This window comes from Temnothorax curvispinosus, unplaced genomic scaffold (genome assembly GCF_003070985.1).
Source record: "Temnothorax curvispinosus isolate PA1 unplaced genomic scaffold, ASM307098v1 QBEX01009627.1, whole genome shotgun sequence".
Lineage (NCBI taxonomy): Eukaryota > Metazoa > Arthropoda > Insecta > Hymenoptera > Formicidae > Temnothorax > Temnothorax curvispinosus.
This window is the reverse complement of record NW_020219407.1, coordinates 1-8,232: the sequence shown is the minus strand read 5'-3', so window position 1 is coordinate 8,232 and position 8,232 is coordinate 1. Positions and strand designations below refer to the sequence as shown.

At 28.3% G+C, this 8,232-nt stretch overlaps 1 long non-coding RNA gene across 3 annotated transcripts; it reads right to left on the bottom strand.

Moving 5' to 3' along the window:
• Positions 1 to 5,638: 5,638 nt before the first annotated feature.
• On the bottom strand, positions 5,639 to 8,048 carry LOC112459203. Of its 3 annotated transcripts, XR_003041282.1 has the most exons (4): positions 7,598 to 8,048; positions 7,343 to 7,511; positions 6,868 to 7,143; positions 5,639 to 5,871 (listed from the first exon to the last, which is right to left on the bottom strand). It is a non-coding gene; the product is annotated as an uncharacterized LOC112459203 (long non-coding RNA). The 3 variants fall into 3 exon arrangements; XR_003041281.1 differs by having other exon boundaries at positions 7,343 to 8,048; XR_003041283.1 differs by lacking the exon at positions 5,639 to 5,871 and adding an exon at positions 6,486 to 6,705 and having other exon boundaries at positions 7,343 to 8,048.
• Between the last annotated feature and the right edge of the window lie 184 nt (positions 8,049 to 8,232).

The following is an 8,232-nucleotide window of genomic DNA, read 5'->3' as shown; positions in this document are numbered from 1 at the left end:
TCGTGTGAACAGGCGAAGAACATCCCCCCTTTAACTTTAAAAACTACCAAAAAAAAAGGCTTTTATCTATTTGTAATTAAGATTGCTTTTATTTAATATTATGTATATATATATATATATATATATATGTATGTCAAGGGGCAGTTTTGAGGTCAATTTCTAAGCATATAATTTTAGTGGATAATAAGTTAGTAAGCTTTGTTTAAAAGACTTTGCGGTTGACAAAACTTAAAAATAATGATTATTTTCTGAAATATTTACAAGTTTATACAGATTGGTAGTGATCAGGTCACTCTTATTTATTAATTAAAGCAACGAGTTTTTTTTTAGTTAATGGTTTACATTTTATAGGTTTGACACTTATTAGTAATGTTCGATCAATTTTGTGTTATAAAACGAAAAAAAATCATAAAGATATGTGCAATTTTATCGCAAGTCCTTAATTTTGCCATTTAATTATATTATTTTTTAGGCAAAAGGCTGTTTTCAGACCCCTTATTTTTCTAATAAAAAGAGTAAATAATTTATCTCTGAGCTTTTTTTCAATAGCACATGAAAAATTATGTTGACTGTAAGTCTAATACGTTATTGAAATTCAGTATTAAGTCAGAATAAAGCAAAATTTTGTATGCAAATACAAGTTCTGAAAGCAACCATTCTGTCAAAATTGAATTATACTCCGAAGCAGTTTTCAGGTCTTATAATTTTTTAAGTTATATACAGGGTGTTTGGTGAGGATTTACCGCCACTTACCGAGCTTATTTCAGAAGACATTTCAAGCAAAAAATGTCATATAAACATGGGTCCTATTCTATATTTAATAATAATAATGTAATTAATGTAATTATTATTAATTAGATAATGTAATTAATCGTTCTAAGAAGTGAGTAAGAATAATGTAATTTTGTAGTTCAGATTACTAGCCAGTTAAAAAAAAGACTGCTATTTCTGAAAAATTTATCCTTTATTTTTAATAATTTTCTTGTACTCCTCAAACTAAAAAAAAAGGTCTTTTACAAACAACCTTCAAATTAGTGTAACTCTGTAAATATTCAGAATAGGACCCATATTTATATGACATTTTTTGTTCAAAATGTTTTCAGAAATGAGCTCCGTAAGTGGCGGTAAATCCTCAACAAACACAGGACTTTTCAAGTCGCTCAGTTTATGAAAAGGGGAGAACCAAAATATTTATTTTATTTAAATGACCACAAATAGAGAGTTACCCATTGTAGTAAAAAACAATTTCTGTAAATTTCTAAAATAAGATTCAGTTCTTCTGATATCTTTCTGTGTAATCAGACAAACTTTGTTCCCAAAATCGTCGGAAGCTGTTTATATTTATATTTATAAAGTTGCGAGTCGTTAATATTGAAACGTGACACGATGAAAATTAAACATAGAGCAGAATTTGTTAGTAAATCTATATTTAGGTCGGAGCACACATGTTCAAAGCCGAAATATTAAAGTCCTTGTTTAAGTGATAATTTTCAGGTCTCTAAAGAGCAGGGAAATGGCAGTTTTCAGGTCGATTAGCTTTATACAAAAATCCGATGTTATTTTTTTAAAGTTTACTTTCATTCCAGTAATCGCATTGATAGAGATTTATTCATAAAAAAAATGATTTCCGTAATTCTTCAAAACAAGATCCAGTACATAACATAGTATATATACGGAAGGAAAAAATCATGGAAACTGGATTTTGTTTTAAAGATTTACGGAAATCTCTTTTTTATGGTGGATAAAATCTCTATCAATGCGATTATTGGAATAAAAGTAATCGTTAAAAAAATGACACCAAATTTTTGTATAAAGTTAATCGACCTGAAAACTGCCATTCCGCTGCTATTTAGAGATCTGAAAACTGCCATTCCGCTGCTATTTAGAGACTTGAAAACATACCACTTGAACAAGGAATTTAATATTTCGGTTTTGAACATGTCCGCTGAGACCCAAATATAGACTTATTAACAAAGCTCTATGTTTGAGTTTCATTGTGCCTCGTTTCAATATTAACGTCACCTACGGCTTTAAGTTTGAATGCTTATTTCCGTCGATCTTTGGAACAAAATCGATTAACAGAGAAGAAAAAATTCACGGAAAATGAATCTCGTTTTAAAGAATTACGGTAATCACTTTTTTTATGATTGATAAATCTCTATCAATGCGATTATTGAAATGAAAATAATCATTAATAGGAAATAAAATCGGATTTTTGTATAAAGCTAATTGACCTGAAAACTGTCATTTTGTTGTTATATACTGAAAACTACCATTCTGCTGCTATTTATAGACCTGAAAACTACCACTTGAACTTTAATACTTCGGCCTTGTGTGCCTATCTGTTTCAATTTAAATATAGATTTAATAACATGTTTTGCTCTACGTTTGTTTTTCATGCCACGTTTCAATATTAACGTTACCTACGACCCTAAGTTTGAATACCATCAGTTTTCGTCCATTTTTGAGACAAAATCGGTTAACAGAGTAGGAAAAATTCATGAAAATTGAATCTTGTTTTAAGATATTCCGGAAAGGACCATTTTTATGATGGATAAGTCTCTATCAATGCGATTGCTATGGAATAAAAGTAATTATTTAAAAAATGACATCAGGTTTTTGTATAAAGCTAATTGACCTGAAAACTGCCCTTTCGATGCTATTTAGAGACCTGAAAACTACCACTTGAACAAAGACTTTAATATTTTGGCTTTGAACATGTTTGCTGCGACCTAAATGTAGATTTAAGAATGTTCGGGTATTACGACTAAAATAATGAAAACTTTTTAAATTTAAATAAATCCTGTAAATTTTATCATAAAAAAATTCTGTCCAAAGAGGCTGTTTAGGAAGCTTGTTGTTGAGAAACTAAATAATAAAATTACACGTAGTTTTATAGAAAATAGAGAAAAATTATCTCAGTGAAAAATAATGAAAAAAATATGAAATTTTGCAAGCAGAACGAGTAAGACTACATAATTATCTATACCAATTTTTAGCTTTATTAGGAGATTTTTTTTAATTTAATAATGTTTTCGAAAAATTTCTCGGTTAGGTGAAGTTAGCCGAAAAGTACGCTTAATACGTACTCAATTTCATCGTGCCACGTTTCAATATTAACATCACCTATTGGCTTTAAGGACGTTCACCTGTTATAATCGTAGCCAAAATTTTATATTCTAAATTGTCGTGAAAACATCCGAATATGAATATATACGGTCACAGGTTGAAAACTTTTAAACAGTTCTGTCTCTCACACACAGAACAAAAGACTACTGTCATTTTTCTCCTGCAGTCGCTTCTTTACGTCGAATAATCGTGAAAATCGAGGTCTATTTATTATGTATTTCTAAATCTAAACGGTCAATAATTTCGGGTTTCTTTACTAGCATTCCTAAAGTGCCCTTCTACTATATATCTGTTTTTCATCACTTTCTATAGATTTGTTCTAACAATTAAAATTCAAAATACGAGATTTTCGTCTGCTTTGTGTATTTAATACATGTAAAAAATACAATTTTTGATAGCGAGTATCTCGACTTTGGTACGGGCACGGTTCTTACAATTGAGGAGGTGTATAGCTAACACCATTAATAGCATATGGTTCAAATTTTAAGCAAATACATAGAAAATTAATTTACTGGTAAACGTCTTTAAGTTTGAATGCTTGTTTCCGTTGATCTTTGAAACAAAATTGATTAACAGAGTAGGAAAAATTCGTGGAAAATAAATCTCGGTTTAAAGAATTACGGTAATCACTTTTTTATTATGAATAACTCTCCATCAATGCGATTATTGGAATGAAAGTAATCAGTAAAAGAAAATAACCGGATTTTTGTATAAAGCTAATTGACCTAAAAACTGTCATTTTGTTGCTATATATAGACCTGAAAACTGCCATTCTGCTGCTATTTATATACCTGAAAACTACCACTTGAACACAAACTAATACTTCGGCCTTTCACACATATATCTACTGCAACCTAAATAAAGATTTAATAACACGTTTTTCTCTATATTTGATTTTTATCGTGCCACGTTTTAATATTATCACTCGTATTATTGTCACTTACGACGTTAAGGTAGTAGTCTTGTAAATCGCAATTCTTAAGAAAAATTTGAAAATTTTACTATATGTTAATAAATGTGGTATCTACACGTCTACACAAAAGTAATTGACCATCCCGAACGCAAGATAATCGTTATCAAAAATTGAATTTTTTCATGTATCGCACACATGAAATATACGGGAATCTCGTATTTTGAATTTTAATAATTAGAACGAATCTTAAGAAAGTGATGAAGAACGGATACATAGTAGAAGGACACTTTAGGAATACTAGTAAAAAAAACCAAAATTGACCATTCAGATTTAAAAATACAATAACAAATAGACCTCGAATTTCACGATTATTCGACTAAAAAAAGCGGCTGAAAAAGAAAAATGACAGAATATAGTCTTTTGTCCTGTGTGTGAGAGACAGAACTATTCAAAAGTTTTCAGCTTGTAACCGTAAATAGTTGAATGTTTTTATGTCGATTTAGAGTATAAAATTTTGGTTGGTATTGTCGCGATACTATTACATAAGTTTGAATGCTAGTTTACCGTCGATCTTTGAAACAAAATAATTATTATAAAAATGTGTTTATTTTTTAATAGTGTATTTAATGTAAATATTGCTTTAAAATTTTTAAAATTATGATAAAGCTAAGTTTTAAGAATACTTTTAAGTTCATATCGAAAAGATACTTATAGAATGCATTTGTGAGATAAAGGAATTTGAAGATAGAATATACAATGGCAATAAATATTCCGGTAGAAATGCTATTTACTTTTATTTCAATATATGTAAGAACTATAAGCAATAAACATTGTATGAGAAAATATTCTAATTGAAAGAAATGATTCTATATTTAACTCGCAAATAACTTATATAGTATACCACAAACATTTCGAAAATGAATTGGTGTCAATATTTTTTTGTATTACATCAAATACATTTATTACATACATATACATTGTACTTACAAATATCACAAAAATGTTTTTTTTTTTACTTATACTGTACGTATTATTGCTTACGTTCATCAGAAGTAGTAGAATATTTTTCTAAGAGTGGTTTGTAAAATAAAAAGTTAGATTTTTGTCAGAGAGGAATTTTCAACAGCGTGCCTAAATTCTATTACCATTTTCAACTCATAAATCTACCTTATTGTTAGTTTAAAATAATTAGACTTAATGCAAAAAGAACTTTTGCATTAAATGCATTAATCATAAAAATAAAAATTAAAAAAAGATTTTGCTTACATATTTTTGGATTAAGTATAATTTTATACTTTTAATTATTAATAATTTCTTACAAATAATATTGCGGTGTAATATATTATGAGAAGCCGGGCTTTGAACGAGCGACGTGCTCCCGCCCTTCTAGAGGGCAGCTCCCGAGTGGCGCGAGCCTCGGGGCGCCACGCTTTCGTGCGGTCGTTGTGGGAGCTCACAAGAGCTCATGGTGTTATAGCGTACAGACGTGTTTAAGTGTACAGAGAACAAATATATAGAGTATTCGAGAAATCCCTGTGTTTTTCCTGTCCACCTCGCCACGCATACAGTTGCCGTTGTCGAATAGCCTACATATATTAATGAAATTAATTAAATCTTTGGTATTTTTGTTGTACCACACAATGTTGTAAAGCCAAGTCTTTATCTAAGGTACTTTACGGTTGTGTAGACATGGATGTTTTGTCTTAAAATCTCAATATCTCTTGCAGAAGGTAGACGTGATTTTTCTATTCCTGACGAAAACTTGTTAATATTAATTGCGCTTCCTTTGGAATCTATTGCTTTCTTTTTGTTGATCCAAATAAAGAATGCTGAAAGAGATCATATAATTTATTGAAAAAATTTGTGCTAATTTATTTACACATGAATACATGTGTGGGTAACTCATAATTTAAGTATTAGTAATATGTATAAGTATAACTTTTCTTTAACACATATTTTAAACAATAGAAATAATATTAGAATTAATGCAGTTATTAGTTAAAATAAATATAAGAGAAAATATCATTATTTTAATTAGTAATAATGACTAATTTTTTATAAATATTACAAATATATTATAAAAATATATAAAGTATATAAAAAGAAACTAAAAATATTATAATAAATGAAGACCGCTAAAAATAAATCAAATAATAGACAAATAACCATTTTCGGTATCTAACAATAAGCTGGATATCTTGGTAGCCTAATAATATTTAATTAGGCGCGAAATTCACGAAGTTGAAAAATAGTATATAATGTTCACTTGAAAATATTATTAGGCTACCAAGATCCAACTTATTGTTAGACCGAAGATGGCTATTTCTCTAGTTATTTTAAAATATCGTATAATAGAAAAAATTATTTAATATAAAATGCATGCCTACTACTTTGGCGTTTTTTTTTTAATGTTTCTGATGATGGTATATTTTTATTAGTTTTAAAGTCATTGGAATAGAAGGATTCGGAAGAGCCAATTAAATTCACAAAAATGAGATTTTACTCAACTTCTTCGTTATCATTGTCATTCTCCTCATTATTAAAAATAGCTAGAAATCGAGAGAATTTTGGAATGTCTGATTCAGAAATTGACTGTCAATAATGTGATTTATGTATACTCTTATTATGGTCCATAAAGTTTTCCAACTCTGTGGCTTCTGACTCTAAAAGTGAAAGGTGATGCACCTTATGGCAATAAACTTTCGTAATTTTTTATTAACTTAAATTATAAGAGAAACTTAATTTTATTGTTTTTATTGTGTAAAATTTGTGCGAAAAGAAATCTTGCATTAAACGCGTTAATATTTTATTTCGGAATTTGGTACCTCGCAAGAGGTTTTGCTGCTTGACATTTTGAAGAACAGCCCTGCATAAGTTGACACGTTTTCATTGAATGTTTATATCGATGTTTGCCGTATCCAGGAATGCCAAAAAGAAGGGTTTCGTGATTCTATTTACGCATTTGATTATAACAATTGCTTTATAACTTTGTGACATTGCAGTTGTAATAACAATTCAACGTAGTGTTGTAATTACGAATGCAATAATACAGACAAAGTACATAGTTCTTTAATGTCAAATGTGACCAATTTTTTAATAACCTAATGCAGAAAAGAAAAAAATTAAATAGAAAATTAATTACTGAAGAATACATTTGACAAAAATATTTTTATTTTTGCATTTAAATTAATCAAATGTAAAATAATTTAAAGAAAAAAAAAACATAAATTATTAGGTGTAAAATATGCTTAAATACAAAATAGGTTAATGAACAATTGTTAAGAATAACAATAATATTACCTCTTTTTCAGTTTCTGATAATGAATTATACACTTCTGGGTTTGTATACTCTCCAACACTGTCATAACATTTGGAATCTTCTATTAGAACTTTTACTATATCACCTGCTCTTTGTCTGTTATAAATTTGCTTAGAAATAAACGTTACTCCTAATGATTTTAACCATGTACTGTAATCATAAAATTTAATAAGATCATTATACAATATATTTCTTGTGTCTGTCAAATAGTAATATAATTTATGTGTTCTTTATACCTGGTAATTTATCTTTATTATACCATTTAATTTGTGCTACAGTTTCCTCTGCTGTTTTATTTATTATTGTATAATCTTTTTCCAAAAGTTTCAAAAAACTTTTTACATTTTTTATAAACCCTTATTACCTCTTTTGATATATTCAGTAGCTAATAAAATTGCTAATTTTTTTAAAAGAGTACCAAGTATAGCGACAGACGGTGTTTTAATCGTATTACTGGCTTTACTGTGTATCCGCGCGTGTTCTTTTCTACCAAGCATTAGAACCTTCTGCCAATACTTCTTTTGTTACAATTTTGAAAGTGATGCCTTACATTATTATTTTTAAAATAACCCTTATACTTTGGACCACGGGTAAAATCTGGCTCAGGTTTGTTAGCTTTTGAAAGTCTACGAGATACTATTAAATCTTTTTTATTAAACTAAGAGCTGGTATTATAGATAAAATTACTTTCTTTCCTAATAATATCTAGAATAACCTTTCTTTTTAAATTACCTAAAAAATTAAAATCAAAATTTTTGTAATAAAGGTATATGTAACATTTTATTTAAAATAGTATGTATATTGATTATTATATTTACCCTTAGGAAGTAAAACAAACATTTTTACATCTCTTATTTTTATAAATAGTTTC